Below are 17,034 nucleotides of genomic sequence, written 5' to 3'. Positions count from 1 at the left end.
TCCTGATTTGGGAGGACTTGTTTGATTGGTTGATGATGTCCTGAAAGTGGATTGCCAAACACAACAGCATCAAAACTGGTATCATTGGAGTCCAACCTGCAGAAGATTTTTGGGAAAACTGAATCTCTGTCTGTTGTGGTTTTGTCCCAGTATTGTCAGGAATAGTAACTGACTGATCCTGCAGAACTTCCTTTGACAGTCATGTGATAATAGCATTATTGTCTGCCTTTTTTGTTAGTTTTTTGTTTGCTGTAATTTCCCTTTCATTTCACATTGTTCACAGGAAACGATGTCCTCACCTTCCTGCAAAACGTCAACTTTTAAACATCTTGCATTTATTGCCAGCACATTTATGGAATAAAAACACAGTGAGAAATGTGTACTAAATTACAGTGTGTATTTCCAACAAGTTAATGATGGATGATGGTAGATCAGCAGCAACCTCAGAAAGTACTTCTGTCAAGAACACAGAATTTAATGAGTGAAAGTGAGTTGTAAGATTTTCTTAAAACTGCATGATCGGCCAACAGGTAAAAGAATATTTGAAGAGTATCTTGAATTGCCACAGTGAAGTATAAGACAGAAAGGCTGTGTTATACAATAAATCTACTGTTATATTGATTTCTTTCAAACACCTAAAGTGAAGGGTTCAGTAATGCTGTTGTAGAGATAGTCTGTGGTGCTTAAAAGTACAGCTGGTCTGGAGAGCAGACACTTTATTTGGAGCTGGTGTATTTGGTTGCAGCCTTTGTGCCATCTGAAATTGACAGTGAATTGTTGAAGTCAATTTTCCAAGTGAACCAGGGCACCCTCTACTGGACATTATCTAGAATGAGAGAAGGAGAGTGTCAAAATGCCAAGCGATTCTGTTCCATAAAGCGTCACAGTCTAAATATTGAGCCAATACAGGATAAACAAAAGACAGCACCAAAGTTTACACATAGCATTTCTGTAAAAAATGGTCAAACTGCAGTTAAAAGTTGAATTTACTAATATTTAAAAACATGATAGTAAATAAAGATATGAATATAGGTTTGATTTTCTGTCTTTATACACATAATAACCATGTATACATTTTTCAAATTTAATATTAATTGCAGCTAAATCCATATCAAATTGTCACAAGAAAGCTTTTTCGAGCACTTTATAAAACATAACTTGAATGTCTGTGAAAAATACAGTTGGTTTTCTCATACATCCAGTCACAATTAAATTATGATTTTTTTTAATTAAAAAAAAACAAACAAACAAACAAAAAACATATTTAGTCAACAGCATACAAAGGAGGAACAGTGGTATTATTTTATTATTTTATTTTATTTTATTGCACGACTTCTCCTTATCATGTGGCCTGGGTCCAGCCTGCATGCCACCTCTTTTTTTTCTGTCTCTTCTGTATCTATCAATAAGTAGATGCAATAATAAATGGCAAATCTTAATAAATACAATAATAGTAAACGGTAAACAAAAATATAGTATGTGTGAATCATTCTTCCTTTCTCATGTAAGTTTCTGTTCACACTTGGCCTGTGATGAAATCATCACAATTAATAAAATTACTAAATAGTAAATGAGATATTTGTATAATTAACAACGTTAGAAGAATTATAGTTAGGAAATGTTAGCGCACAAGCTTTTTCAAAGCTTAGGAATGGCGCCATCAAGTGGCAAAACTATAAATGACATATTTCCACAAGTAACAGACACCACAGAGTTTGTTTCCATTTATTTCATTACTCTTCTGCATATATTATTAACAATTTAACAAACAGGATTCTTTTGTTAAAAACACAATATAACATTAATGGGATGAGGTTTAACATGTGATACACTTAAACCACTTATACACAGAGAAAATTTTGGCTTTTTCAGACCAATTTGGCAGCGTCGTTTTGGGGAAGTGTGAGTAAAGGTACTTGATGGACGGAGGCAGCTTCACAGATGATTCACACTCACAGGCAGCAAAGTCTACTGACTCCACACAAAGGAAAACTACCTCCACTACTGTTGGCATAACACAACATCCCTGGGTGAATATGAATGTAGGGCTGTCTTCAGTCAAAACCATGCATTTTTTTTAACACATTGCAGGTAGGCCTACAAAAAATGACATTTGAGGAAATGCTGTAAAATGTTCAACATGGATTTGATCGAAACAGAAACACAATTGCAGACCTTGGATGCCAGTTAATGCCTCACACCGGATGAAATTTAATCAAAATCATGTGACCTGAACCATCAAGTGCCAAAATATGGATTACAAAACTTTTCTTGAGTTAACAGATATGCTTTGCAACAGCCTGAAAACAGGTCTTAGGACTTCAGTACCATTTAAGGCCGTTCCTGAGGAAACTGGTTCAGTGCTTTTTAAACAAAGAGCTGAGGATACCCTCTTTATTTACCTTTTTACACCAGTCCCCATTCATGTCTTACCTGTTGTAATGATAATGCCCTCAACAAACAAGACAAATCCTGCACCGTAGTGAAAAGTGGGTTTCCCAGTTTGGTGTTGATGACTGGTCTGCACAAAGCTCAGTCCCATCCAACACCTTTGTGAGTCAGACCTCATCAGCTGCGTCAGTGTTGGAACTCACTGAGGCTGAACGGACACGATGACACATCTGGAGGAAAGACCTGATGGAACCAGAGGAGTGGAGGCTCTTAGAGCAGCCACAGATGCATTGGTGCAGAATGATCACATATGGCTTTGGGTCCACATACTTTTGGCCATGCAGTATATTGTTTTTAAAGTAGTTACCATATGGTAAAAAAAAAAAAAAAAGAAACAACACTGAACACAAGGCAGAATTTAAGTAAATGACTAAAGTCCTGAAAGCAAAACTCATTTCCTGAAATACACAAACTGGATCTAATGAACCACTGGTGCATTTGATTGGGTCCAACTAACGCATGATGTTCATAAAAGAGGAAGTGTGTGTGTGTGTGTGTGTGTGTGTGTGTGTGTGTGCGTGTGTGTGTATGTGTGAGACAGAGAGAAAGAGAGAGAGACACACACACACACAAACACACACACACACACACACACACACACACACACACACAGAGAGCTAATGGACTATGGTTGTAGGACTTCAGGGATAAGGCTGGACATCTCTGACCTATAGGGATAGCAGCTTCAAGGATACACAGAACACAATTCACGAGTGCAGAAAACAGGAACGAAACAAGAAAACAGCAATTAACTGCAAATTCTCAAACAGTGGGCTTTAAATAGGACTACAACACCTTCTGTTCTGCCATATTTTTTTATGAGAAGCCACAGTGTTTTATGTTTGGTGAAACTGTCCTTTTCATTTTGCATTAAAAGCTTTCACATTATTCGGGAGGAATGATGTCTTCACTTTCCTGCAATGCACTTACTGTAAAACATCTTTTTATTTATTTATTGATAATGAAAAGTGCCATTATGTTACTGATAGCAGTAACAGAGAGAAGAACTCACAATGACCATATGGGTAAAGGATAACAAAGCATTAGAAGATCATAGATTTTCGTTTTGAACGTGGAAATTTTCAAATGTCCAGCTCATTTCATAGGTGTTTCTTTTAGGTTCACGTCTCACTGAGGTGGCTTCTTCAGTTCCTAAAAGACAAACTTTTAATACTAATAACAACACAAACAGTTTCAAAACAGTGTTTGATCACTAGTCCTGTAACTGTTGTCTCTAACAAAGATTTCTAAATTGTCTCTTGATCGTTTTTGAACAGAGAGTATTGTAGGAAAGTCTGATTTTTTTTCTTCCAAACTTTATACTTCATAATTTGTAAACTGTGAACATTATTAAAATTACAGGTTAAAAAACATACAGTAACAGCCTTTCAAGGGCAGGGCAGTGGTCTGTAAACTCCAGTTCAGATATTGTTCTTCAATATGTGATGTCTAATGTCTTTTCTTTTGGCTGGACATTAGGCCCTTGACTTTTTGCTCCTGTCATGTTCTTGTTCCCTCTGTACTGTGTTTTTTTTTCTACTCAAGGGCCTGAGTTTTGAAAACATGTTTAGATTTTCCTAATTTTCCTTTACATGACTGACACCTGAGTGTTGTTCACATCTGACATGTTTCAGTGTTTTAGCCACAATAACAACAGGGCATATCAGTTCAAGTTTGATTAAAATAATCAAATTGTTTTCTCATATAAACACATTTAAATCATTAAAGTGGATCCCACTTAACAATTACCCATAGACCTCCTGTGAGTTGGGCGTTGGTTGTCTGAATCCTTATAACCCCCCTGACAGGGCTACTAAAACATAAAGACAGAATATTTATTCTCATAAAACCTTTGCTTGATTAGAACTAAAGCTAACATAACATTTCTTGAGCTGAGAACCTAATAACTGAACTTAAACTAAAAAGGCACAAATAAAACCTAAAAAACTGAATAAGATAGAAGTTATAACTCAAGACATATGATTTAAAGGACATTTTAACTTCAGCATTCAATTATGCCTATATGTTCTTTTTTAATGTTTATATATATACATATATATATATATATATATATATATATATATATATATATATATATATATATATATATATATATATGTGTGTGTGTGTGTGTGTGTGTGTTTGAGAATTTACAGTTAAATTTTATCTTCCATTCTGGTGAACTCATTCAGTTTTCTCACACACATATTCATACCATTTATAGTTGTTTGATTGATATGTAGGAGGAAGTACAAAATAACAGCAAGAAGAACAGGCCACACAAAGGTAGAGAATACTAAATACTTCAGATTCAAGCCCTGAACAAACAGTAGAAACCAAAATATCGCTAAAATCCAACAGCTAAGGTGAGCTGACAAGGAGTCTGTGGTGTCGGCCTCATAGTGTGAGACCCTGAATGCATCTGGCAGTTTTGGGCAACGGTGTTTTTAAAACACTCTGTCCATTTATCTGAGATAGGCTATGGCTTTGGCCCTAGTCAGGGCAGGAGGGGGTGCAGTTGAGGAAATCTAAACTTGGATAAATTGTCTTTAGGACAACCAAGCATCCCCTCATCCCTCAAATGTGTCCAGATATTTTTCAATCAATCCCCCATCTGTCTTACACAATTATCATTTTAGAAAAATAGAAATCAGGAAAACATCATTACAAAAATAAACCAAAATGAGCAAAGTTCATCCACATGACAATAAGTATTGACTGATATTGCACAGAGAGGGATTTTCTTCCAATATGAAGTCAGTCATGGACACAATTTGTAGAAAAAAGAAGAGCATATTCGGATGTTAAAATGATCAAAAATTGCATGTCCTGGTTATTTTTTTTCTCCAGAGAGACGAAGTGTGAGAGCAGCTTCCTGATACCAGGCCCTCCTTCCTACATCAGGCAAATAAAACTGAAGAAGAAAAGCAGAAAAAAAGAAACCAAAAACCCTTGACTGCTCCAGAAGTATCACTGGTGAATTTTGGTTGAAGGCACAGAGTTCCAAAAGAAGGTTGTAGATGCTGTTGTGAAGTGCAGCAGCAGTTTTTTGTTCCTGATGAAGGGGATTCCTGCTGTCAGGTCAACTCTCCTGATGGTCGGAGGGCAGGGTTTCAACTCTCTGCTTAGAGAATAACAAAAAAAAAAAAAAAGAAGGACACAAAGGACATGGGGATAAAGGATAAAAAGAAAGAGACAAAAAGATTCAATTAGTGAAATTTTAACCAAATCCAGACATGGAATATGCAACATTTAAGACCTCAAAGCTCTTCATGACCTGCTTGCATCATACAAATGTCAGCCTGGCATGTTTTTATCCCGCTGTGGTTTTTCTAAAAGTTAACACATTCACAAGAGTAGACTGGAGTTAATTTGCACTTAAATATTAAAAGTCAAAGTTACTAAGTGGTTTCTTGAGCCTAGTTGATTGAATAATAACAAAACAAATGATCAAATTAACAGCGAGTGCTGTCGTCAGGATCACCTAAACTGACACCAATTCATTACTAAGACCAGAGGGAAGTGGGACCAGGAAAGACCCAGTTAAAATCAGAACCAGACCAGAGACTATAATACTGAAATAACAATTAACTTTACAATGATTAAGCTTATCAAAAAACTTCAAATTAGAAATGACTCAAGTTATTCTTGTATTTGAAGCAGCATATTTTACATCTACAGGGTGGGGAAGCAAAATTTACAATATTTTGAGGCAGGGATTGAAAGACAGTGTATGACCAATTAGTTTATTGAAAGTCATGAGAATTTATTTGCCACAAGAAAATTTACAAAATAGAAAATGTTTTTATTCTATGTGTCCTCCTTCTTTCTCAGTAACTGCCTTCACACTCTTCCTGAAACTTGCACAAGTGTTCCTCAAATATTCAGGTGACAACTTCTCCCATTCTTCTTTAATAGTATCTTCCAGACTTTCTCGTAATAGTTTTGCTCATAGTCATTCTCTTCTTTACATTATAAACAGTCTTTATGGACACTCCAACTATTTTTGAAATCTCCTTTAGTGTGACGAGTGCATTCAGCAAATCACACACTCTTTGACGTTTGCTTTCCTGATTACTCATATGGGCAAAAGTTTCTGAAAAGGTATGGATAATAGTGTTAGGTATGATTATGACATCAATATATGTTTGGTTTCAAAACAATTGACGTAGTGCCTGCTGAGAAAAAACAAGTAAATGTTCATTGTAAATTTTGCTTCCCCACCCTGTAATCACAGAAATGTAATGATACTGTTGCAGTCTTTGATTCACATGTCAGTTCCTCTGTCCAAGACTGGGGTAAGATCCAGTAAAAATACAATCATTTCACAGACAAGAAAATCTTGAATACTCAAACGCTATTTATTACACACAAGTCAACCACTTTAATCTGTCAACATGCTGAACAAAAGTAAAGCACAAATGAAACCAGTAACTTAGGTAAACATACTAAACCTCACTCAGTAAAGTTTAGTATGATTAAAAGTGACATAAATAATAAAAGATAAATAATACGTTCCAACACTGGTATTTGGGCCACATTACTACAGGCTCTCCTGTAGTGCTCTTGGGGGCCCTCTAATGGACCCCAGGGTTACATCAAACCACAACTGCAGCTGCTAATCCCAAAGGCTCTTTTTCACTTGGATGTTAGTGAAGTGAAAGTGGACTAAGTCCCCTTCACTTTTTTCTTTCTTTCACTGATGTTGTTTGTTGTTTCTTCACTGAACAGAGTAATGTCTGCACAGACTTTGACACTCACAGAATGTTTTCACAATCAGTTTGTAATAACCAGCAGGATTTGTGAATTTCTGCAGCCTCTTTTGTGTGCTCCCAGAAAGCCTGATTAATTCCTTCAAAGCGTTATTTCACTCCCATAGTTTTGTTTTGGCAACATTGTGACCCTGCATGCAACCAAAAATCAAGTCAAGTATTTGATTAAAATCTTGCCTTTTTCAAGAGGAAAAAAAAATCATTGTAGGAACACCACTTTTATTAAGCAATGTAGCAGATGAATGTCGATGTAAAAGGGCTGCAGGACACACAAAGGACACACAACAATGTGTACAGAAATCTGACTAAGAACTCCCTGTTGTTTTACTGAGTTCAAATTACAAAAACAAAACAAAGAGCAGATGAAGTGATGTTGCAAATTACATCTGCAGGCTGCAGATTTAGTTTAAGAGGCACAAAAGCAGAAGGGAGATGAAAAATTTCATGATACAATAGTGTTCTTTTCCTGTCTCTGCATCTGCTGTTTCAGTGCCTCGGTTCATTTCCTTATTGATCTTTATCATTTTGGCTACTGCATAAACAATTTCATTTGTTTAGAGTCAGAGCAGCGTAAGTGGTAGTATCCCATTGTTTACTGCTGTTTCGGTGCTCAAGTTTGTGACATAAATTAAAACAGGCAGCTTTAAAAACACAGATGGGAGGTTTTTGTGCAGCATTGGGATGCTGTGAGTGGGTGGGCTCTGATGGTCAACAGTTCAGGGTCGATATATGCTTCTGGTTCTCCCACCCCCACCTTTCAGCATCTTCCTCGAAGTTAATCCCTCCCGCAGCGGCAGATGGTGCTGGGAGCATCCACGGCTGTTCCCTCAACAGCTCCTGTAGTTATGAATGATTGCAAGGTCTTAGGCATTAAGTTGGATCAGTGTAATCCACCACAGCATATGCAACAACCCACAGGGCCAAATCCAGCATGCAGGAGAACTTTCCCCCTTTACTTTCCCTCTCACCAAATGCTCCAGCAGAGGCCACAAGGTGTTAACAGCACCTCCAACATCCATCCTGCTGCTACCACAACAATCCAGCCCACTGCTTTGAGTGAAAACTAAAATGTGTCATAAGAAGCCTTATCTACCGTCCTCATTACAGTTTCTTAAAAATGACTTAAATTTGATTGCACCTTCATTCAGTCATTCATCTTCTGAACCTGCTTTATCATCATTAGGGTTGCGGGGGGTGCTGTAGCCTATCCCAGCTACCTATGGACGAAGGCGGGGTACACCCTGGACAAGTCACCAGTTCATCGCAGAGCTGACATGGAAAACTACTGATCAGTCTCACACCTATGGGCAATTTAGATTAACCAGCTAACCTATTAGTGAATGTCTTTGGATGGTGGGAGGAAACCAGAGTACCCAGAGAGAACCCACGCAAACACGGGGAGAACATGCAAACTACAGTATGCACACAGAAAGGCTCCTGGTTGGAATCGAACCCAGGTGATTGAGGCGAAAGTGAGGCGACAGTGCTATCCACTGGACCACTGTGTCACCCCAACTGACCCTTATACAGAGAAAGTTCACAAAGTCTGTATGCATGAAATCTATAAGGGAAGGGAAAGGCTTATTGTTGTTGTATTAGTTTAATTTCCCAGATTGATGCCAACCTTTTTGTTTAGAGCGTCAGATAATCATTTACAATCATGTTTACAAGTAATCAAATAACTTATATAAAGCAAAAGATTCATGTCTTTTGAGTTTAGTAGTTCAGTTCATTAAGCAGGAAACATAAACAAGACTATAGAAAAACCATTATAGACACAGTATATATAGAAATAGTCATATTGCATGTTGATTATTTTCAAGTGCTTCTTATGATTGATGTTATGATTCAACATAAAATCTAAACTGTTAGATTAGATGGATAAAAAGTGCAGAAAGCTCTTGGAGAATCACTGAAAATACAGATCAGATCCAAGACAAATCGATAAGTTCTATGATATTTAGGATGACCAAAAGTGCTACAACAGCTTCTAAATAGGTGACTTTATGATGCTTTTACACGAGCTGTGTATTTTATACTATTTCAGTTACCTGATGCTGTTATCAAGTCACATGAAACAGTTGCTTCTCTGCGACTTCAGTTTGGCATCTGCAGATATTTACCTCCTTTGGTAGAATTCCTTCTGACTTTTAGACTCTCACCTCCTCTAACCTCTATCATTTTCCATTCATGAGAAATCCCTTGACCTTCCTGTGATCTTTGACCTCACGTCTGCCGGATTTTTCTGAATGGCTTAATCATTGATTATCCTGTGTTCAGTCAGCCTGTAACAACTGTACTGACGCCAACAGGACGTCTGCCCCCCACACATCCATACTGGTCTGTGACTGGAAACAACTATTATTCATTACTTCATGCATTGGCATCTTGTTTGCTTTGCATAGGCTCTGTAAATAACTTTACATTCATACATTTCTTTTGGACACATTTTTATGTCATAATCTAGGATATTATTTCAAAACATGATATTGAGTACTTTAGTGTTACTATATTAGTGTTATTGATCCCCCTGAATTATTTCTTTTTCTGAGATTAATACATTCTGTCTAAATTAATGATATAGATATTTGATAAGAAACAACACCTAATCTGTGTTATTTTGTTCAAAAACAGAGAATAAACCTAAAATATTAAAAATTGCAGTGGTCTATCGACACACTGAACTAACCCTCAAACTCAAAACATTATTTTTATACATGACTGACTGCCATTCCAGTCACAGTTTTTAGAGTGTAGATGCATAAAGAGGCCATTTAAATAGCCCTTATATTGTTAAGGAGTAAGTATACTATATTTTTTAAGAGTGAAATTCAGCAGACATGGAGATAAAACATCAAAGAAAATTAAAAGAAACTAAAAATTGCTGAAAAAATCCTCTCTCTCTCTCTCTCTCTCTCTCCCTCTCTCTCTCTCTCTCTTTCTCTCTCTCTCTCTCTCTCTATATATATATATGTATGTATGTATATATATATATATATATATATATATATATATATATATATATATATATATATATAAATTACAGCACTGATACTGTGTACGACAGGTCACCAACTGCCAGAATATTTGTTTGCATCTTTCAAAACAACTAAATTCAGTTCCTATGTGCAGGAAATGTGTCATGAAAAAAAATTATGCTAAAATTAAAATAAACTAAAATAAAGAAAGCTTTCCTTTCTTTAGTTTGGTTTGAGGTTTAGTTTAAAAATAATACATGTTTACTTTGAAGTAACTTTATAATTGTTGAGTATTAAACATATAGTACCTAAGACACTGTTGTCTGACAAATGTCCACTAGATGGTGCTAGAGTAACTCTTAATTTTCCTCCCCTCCCGTGTAGGAGGTTTATTTATTCTCTGGCCTCATATGAACACAGCTCTATTTTGTTTACTTCATTTTACTGCAGTTTTCTTTAATATTTTTAAAAATATAATCTGCATCTTCTTTTTTATTTTGTTATTGATTATGAACCACCTCGAGACAATTTAGCAGGAGTAAATCCTCCATCCTTAAAGCTTTGGATGGAGATAACTGATTGTGTCTTTTCATTTCGTTATGTTTCCCGTTTACAAACAGCCTGACCTCTTCACATGTAATTTTACATTAAGATGAAAACGGTGACATTTGGGCGCTCTTCTCGCTCCAGCAGTCTTATTCCCCTCTGGACTATTTTAAGCATGAATGTGTCGTGCATTGAGCGATGCAAAGCAGATTAAATGCAGAGAGCTCTATATGTCTATATGTTGTTGGTTCTGTGTAGGCAATACATTTCACCACTCAATATAAAGATGAAGATGTGCTCTGCATGTCTGACATTACGCAGCAGCAATATATGCACAGAGAAAAGCTGTGTGTGTTAGATTTGATGATTCACTGCTGAGGTTGTGAAACATCACACTAACCTAGAGGGATTTTATTGTTTTTTGTTTTTTTTTTTTCTTTTTTTTTTTTAGCTTTCAGGCTTGAGCTTTTGTCAGATTTTTTTTTTCCACAGCTAATTTAGAAATTATCTGCGGTTGCCATGGTTACCATTTTCCATACCCAAAACGGAGCTTGCAACGTACTGACTGACCTTGACCCTCTTTCTTCAGTTCCATGCAGAGGTGAACAGTGTAATAGTGTGATATGTTATCATAAGTGGCTTTTAAAAGTCATTTACAATTATGAAATTACTTCTCATATGGTGCATGTCTTTAATACCAAGCTCTTATTAAATATCAGAAGACAGCCAGTCAACATGGAGTCCCTAGTGGCAACACCAATAATAAACACAGACAATACAAATCAACAATCATAAAAGTGGTATGGTTATAATTAGGATTATTTGTCTACTTTTCTGCTAACTGTAATGAAGTATTTTATTTATTGATGATTCATTATAATAAAATCTAACATTTATTTCAGCAACAATCCAGACTGAATTGAAACAATACATTACAGTTGATAACTGCCTTCTATTTTAATTTCATTCCACTCCACTTCACCCCACTCTGCATGACATTTTTTCATGATACAACTTCCTCATTTTATGAATCTAACCCTTTAAGTTAAATTATGTCCTTCTTTGTTTCCTTTCTTTTTTTTAATGAAAAACTACACCAAATATAGGCACTGATAAATACTAGTAAATCACTCGGAACGGCAAAGTAAAAAAGTAAAACAAAATAATGTAAAACACCTGTGCTATTCCTTTGAAAATATTTTTTTGATAAAAAAAAAAAAATAAGTGAGGTCATATGTAAAATAATAGGGATTTTATCTAACTATTCCTTTTAACAGCCTTAATGCAAATCTGCCTTTAAATAATTGCATGTTGCTGGTTGAGGCCTAAAATAGACAATGATGACCTCAGTGGATGTGGATGTGTTTTTCTGTTTTTCACCAAAGACCCTCCTTGACCTCTGACTATGAAGATGGTTGACAAATCGTGTAGTGCACACAGCATTATGTACTTAATAACAGACACTGCAAATCCCAGCAGGACAGGTCCCATGTAGCATCAGTCAGCACAGCACTGCTGCAGCCTGCAGGACTTAACTTGAGCCAAAGTGTTTTTGCAACCATTACACAAATACGGCTGCAGTTTTAAAAGGATCTGCACACATTTTAGTTCTCAGCATGGATAAAAACACATACACACGCACGCATGCGCACACACACACACACACACACACGCATGCACGTATGCACGCACACACACACACACACACACACACACACACACACACACACACACACACACAAACGTACATATCCTAAATCTGGATACAGAAATTGACCCTATCCAAATCTGTTTTCACACCCAACCTACATAATCCTAGGATGGTCTGGCTACATCTCGCATGGAAAGGAATTATGGGAAATCTGACAGTGACGAGCTCTCTGGAAACGTCCTACAGCTGCTACAGTAAATCGCACATATCTACAAACCTCTGCATTACGCTTGTTGCTTAAAATGGACACACTTCAAATGTCATAGTTTTTTGGATTTATTTATTGGTGCCCATGCCTTTAAAAATAAATTAACTCTAATCTGCAAACGCAAAAAGGTGCTTAATTTAGAAATGGAAAATACACTGCAAATGACGTAAACGACTGAAGAAAATGCAGTGTTTGGTTCTAACAGCTTTATCTTGTGCTGGCAACAAAAAAGGTCAATATAACTCCTATGAGCTTTGTAAAATATTCCTGTGATAGAAATATTCTTTTCTTTGGTTGCTTCATCTTTGGTTTCTAAAACCTTCTGAGATGAATGAAGAACATTCAGCGCCGCTTGGCGTCGACAGCCCACGACTTCACACCCTCTTCCTCACCAGGACGGAAGTGTGAAGGAGTTGAAGTACAGTGAGACTGTCTGCTACAGAGACGTTCAACAGAGTCACAGAACAGATACGAACACGCTGCTAAAGTTGCTCTACCGATCCTGCAGGGGTGTTACATCATCAAAATTGCCAAATCACAAAGTCATGCCATTCTGTAAGTGCATCCAACATGAGCGAACACTTCACAAACCCAACTGAGAGGCCTGTGGGAGATTTTTTGAAAGGTAGCTATTCAGAAATAATCTAACCACAGATTCAAGTCAACATGATGCTTAAAACTTCATTAATCAATCATTTGGACAATGATAAAATGACAAATAATAATAATAATAATAATAATAATAATAATAATAATAATAATAATAATAATAATAATAATAATAATAATAATAATAATAATAAAAAGGATTCTATGACCTTGGCTTTAGAATGTATTGGCATTGGTTTAGAGCTCTATATATTTGACTCTCACTTAATCCATCATCTGTCTAAAAAAGTCATTCATAAATTGCTTAAGACCAAACCAGAGTTAAAAAGAGAAGGAACATCATCAGGTGAACATACACAATGATAATATGATCATACATATATCTATAAAAGACTCAAATAAACAACTAATATATCAGTTTTATAGAGCACAAATACCTGAGATAAATCAGTTTTGACTTGTCGTAGAGTATTTCTGCTTCTTTGTGGATGATGAATAAATTGCCACTGCTTTAGTAAAACTAGGAAACATCCACACAGAAGTCAAATTCTACATGGTGCACACTCACATGTACATTAAGAACCATTTACCCTGGAGTCTTTGCTTTATTTTCATTTGTTTAATTTAAACAAGCATTTGTATTTCCTCTTAAAGAGACTTCACCCTGAAGGGATCACAAGACCAAATGAAATAGTGAAAAGCGAGCAAAAACCAAAAAAAAAAGACAAACAAAACATCTAAATTCAATGAAACCAAAGAGCTGACATTTCACTTTTCCTCTACATTCCTTCACACAGTCCTCTCCACAAAAACTATAATCTATTGAAGTCACAGTGCACGTGTCATATTGTTATTATTTCGTATTTCAAAGTCTGTTGTTCAGAATTCCGTGGCTTCTAAGGGTGAAGTTGAACATTATAACCAAGGGTGAAAGACCTCAGCTCCAAATGGAAAACATTTATATCTCAAAGTTGTAACACAGCTGACAGCCACAGGAGGCCACTCCAAAAAGCTTGTTTAGTACAGTCTCAGGGTAAATAGAGGTATTGATGTCTACCATGTCGGGCTTTGATTGACAGGTCTGGATAATGTCTCCTTCACCAACGTTTTCACTAACTTAATAAAACACTTTTTTTCCTGACAGACAGTTCCACTACAGATGTGGTTAACAGGTTCAGTTCTTAAGCAGTGTATTACTTTCGTCACAATTTTTTTTGCAATTTTGTAAAACCCCAGTGATAGCCAAATTATCACTAATCCATTAGTCCAGTGGTTCCCAACCTTTTTTGGCTCGTGACCCCATTTTAAAATCACAAATTTCTGTCGACCCCAGACATTCAAAACAGAGACATTTTTTTGGCTAAAATTAATTTGTTTTTGATCATGTAATAGTTTGCTATACTATGTTGCAAATAAATGTTAATTTTAGACAACATTTAGACTATAAAATGTAAATTTTTATTAGTAAGTTTAAATTTTTAATTTTTTTTAAAATAAATTATTCGAAATTTCAGGCAACCCCAGACATTCAAAACGGAGACATTTTATTTGCTAAAATTAATTTGTTTTTGATCGTGTAATAGTTTGCTATAATATGTTACAAATAAACATTAATTTTAGACAACATTTAGACTATATAATGTAAATTTTTATTAATAGGTTTTAATTTTTTATTTTTTTTTAAGTAAATTATTAGAAATTTCAGGCAAACCCAGACATTCAAAACGGAGACATTCTTTTTGCTAAATTTTTTTTCTTTTTTTTTTTTTTTTGATCGTGTAATAGTTTGCTATACTATGTTGCAAATAAACGTTAATTTTAGGCAATATTTAGGCTACATAATGTAAATTTTTATTAGTAAGTTTTCATTTTTTAGCAATTACTAGAAATTTCAGGCGACCCCATTTGAATTCCAGGCGACCCCACGCGGAGTCCTGACCCCAAGGTTGAAAAACACTGCATTAGTCTTCCTGTGCTTATACACCTGAATCACTTCCCTCATGGGGAACAACTTTGAAGATGACTCCATCATAAACACAGTCCACTTGTTTATATAACAAACCTAAACGTCACTTGGGCCTTTTCAGAAATTTTGTTTGTAAAGTGCATTGTGGGAATGGAAATTCAACACAGCAGCAATTTCACTGTCTCTTCATGAGTGCTGAACCCAAATGTTGCTTTGTCCTCCATCCACTGACTCTACTCATTCTTTAAAACAACCCTGGTGGACTGGAGAATTTTACGTTTTAGTGATCTGACTCGTTTTCTTGCCAAATCTGTGAGAAACCGCTTTTGCTTGGACACCACCTTTATTGCTGCTGTGTGGAGTTTACTATTTTACCAGGTCAGTATGCTCGCACTAAGCATTAGCTCACATCTGACCCCTTGTCACTTTTGTCCAAATATGGTCACTTTTAGCTCCTATATGCCAGCCAAATTCCAAACTAATGGTCTCAAAACAGCAGTTCTTCCTTCCACTACTTATATACAGTTTCTGATTGTAACCAGCAGCATACCACACACCTCATCATACACTTGCAGTGGCTGATTTGTGTCTCATCAGTGTTTGGGTTGTCCATTCTAGGCTACCGTAGAAATATGACAATACAATGTGGAGAGACCGTGATCTTTATTTTGTGCTTTTTCCCCTTTTTCTTGTTCACAGATTTTTCCTTTAACAGATTGAAACCATAAACACCATATTTCTTTCCTCAAAATGATCCTTTTAAATCCTGCGCACTGCACACTATTAGCAATTATTGATGGATTGATTTTTCTTATTTTGTATGTCACTTCTGCTCTTCCATACGTTAGAAATAAAATGTATAAAAATAAAGGAGGAAACACTTCCCACCTTTGTTTCAAAAGTAAAATATAATTACCTCTGAATCTCCACAAATGGTGACACATCTGTAAACAGCAGTTTGCCTGTGGGTTTATTGGACGTGCTTATAGTTAAAGGTGTTGGGCAGATGAAATTCAATCAAGCGAGTACGGCTGTGATTGGCCAATGAGAGCAGCTGACATGACTGCCGTTGGTTGCTGTAACACCAACAGCAGCTCTGCTCTGATTACTACAAACAGCACACACACACACACTCACATTTTGTCTATTTATATCTTGAGTTAGACATGGCGAATATTATTACTGAGTAATTAAATCTGTGTGTTCATGCATGACTGATGCGGCACATGGAGCTGAACGTGCTACTGTAGCCTGTCAGCTGAAAACACATTTAAAAAGCGAAAACTACATGACGCAGTTGTGCCACCTCGTCTGTGGATAATGAAATACCACCAACAGGATTTTCCCTCTTTAAGCCCCTAAAAATAGCCGCCAAATTCAGAGTGTGTGTGTTGGGTCCATTACTGTCCATCCTGTCGGCCAAATGCAACATCAGATCAAAAAATATTGAACCTTGTCTCTGAACATTACACCATGATATTATCACAGAAAATCCTGTGTCTGTCATTCTTTCTCTTGATAAATGCATGTCAATGTGTATTTGTAACAAATTATAGTCAGTTATTTAGAGTGCCAACAGTTGATTCATATTGGATTTTTCAGTCAATTAAAAAAACCGAATAAAAAATATGCAGTTGGTGCAGTCATCAATTATCATCTTTGTGTTTTGGATTGCTCAAATATATTTAATCAAAGACATGATTGAAAAGTCAGAGATGTCAAAAAAAATCAATCAGGGATGAAAATAATCCTGAGTTACCTAGATTTCTATTTTTACTTTTACAACATTTTCA

At 36.0% G+C, this 17,034-nt stretch overlaps 1 protein-coding gene across 2 annotated transcripts in view; it reads right to left on the bottom strand.

The window, feature by feature from the left end:
* Window positions 1–5,052: 5,052 nt before the first annotated feature.
* Window positions 5,053–17,034, bottom strand: part of LOC115429369 (potassium voltage-gated channel subfamily A member 1) — a 38,232-nt gene continuing 26,250 nt past the window's right edge. The window contains exon 2 of one of the 2 annotated variants that reach the window (XM_030148739.1): window positions 5,053–5,575. The gene's annotated coding sequence lies outside the window, so the exon portion shown is untranslated. The remainder of the gene's footprint in view (window positions 5,576–17,034) is intronic. The other variant, XM_030148738.1, reaches the window with a different exon arrangement.

The sequence above is a fragment of the Sphaeramia orbicularis genome, chromosome 12, assembly GCF_902148855.1.
Source record: "Sphaeramia orbicularis chromosome 12, fSphaOr1.1, whole genome shotgun sequence".
NCBI lineage: Eukaryota > Metazoa > Chordata > Actinopteri > Kurtiformes > Apogonidae > Sphaeramia > Sphaeramia orbicularis.
This window is presented reverse-complemented; position numbering and strand designations above follow the sequence as displayed.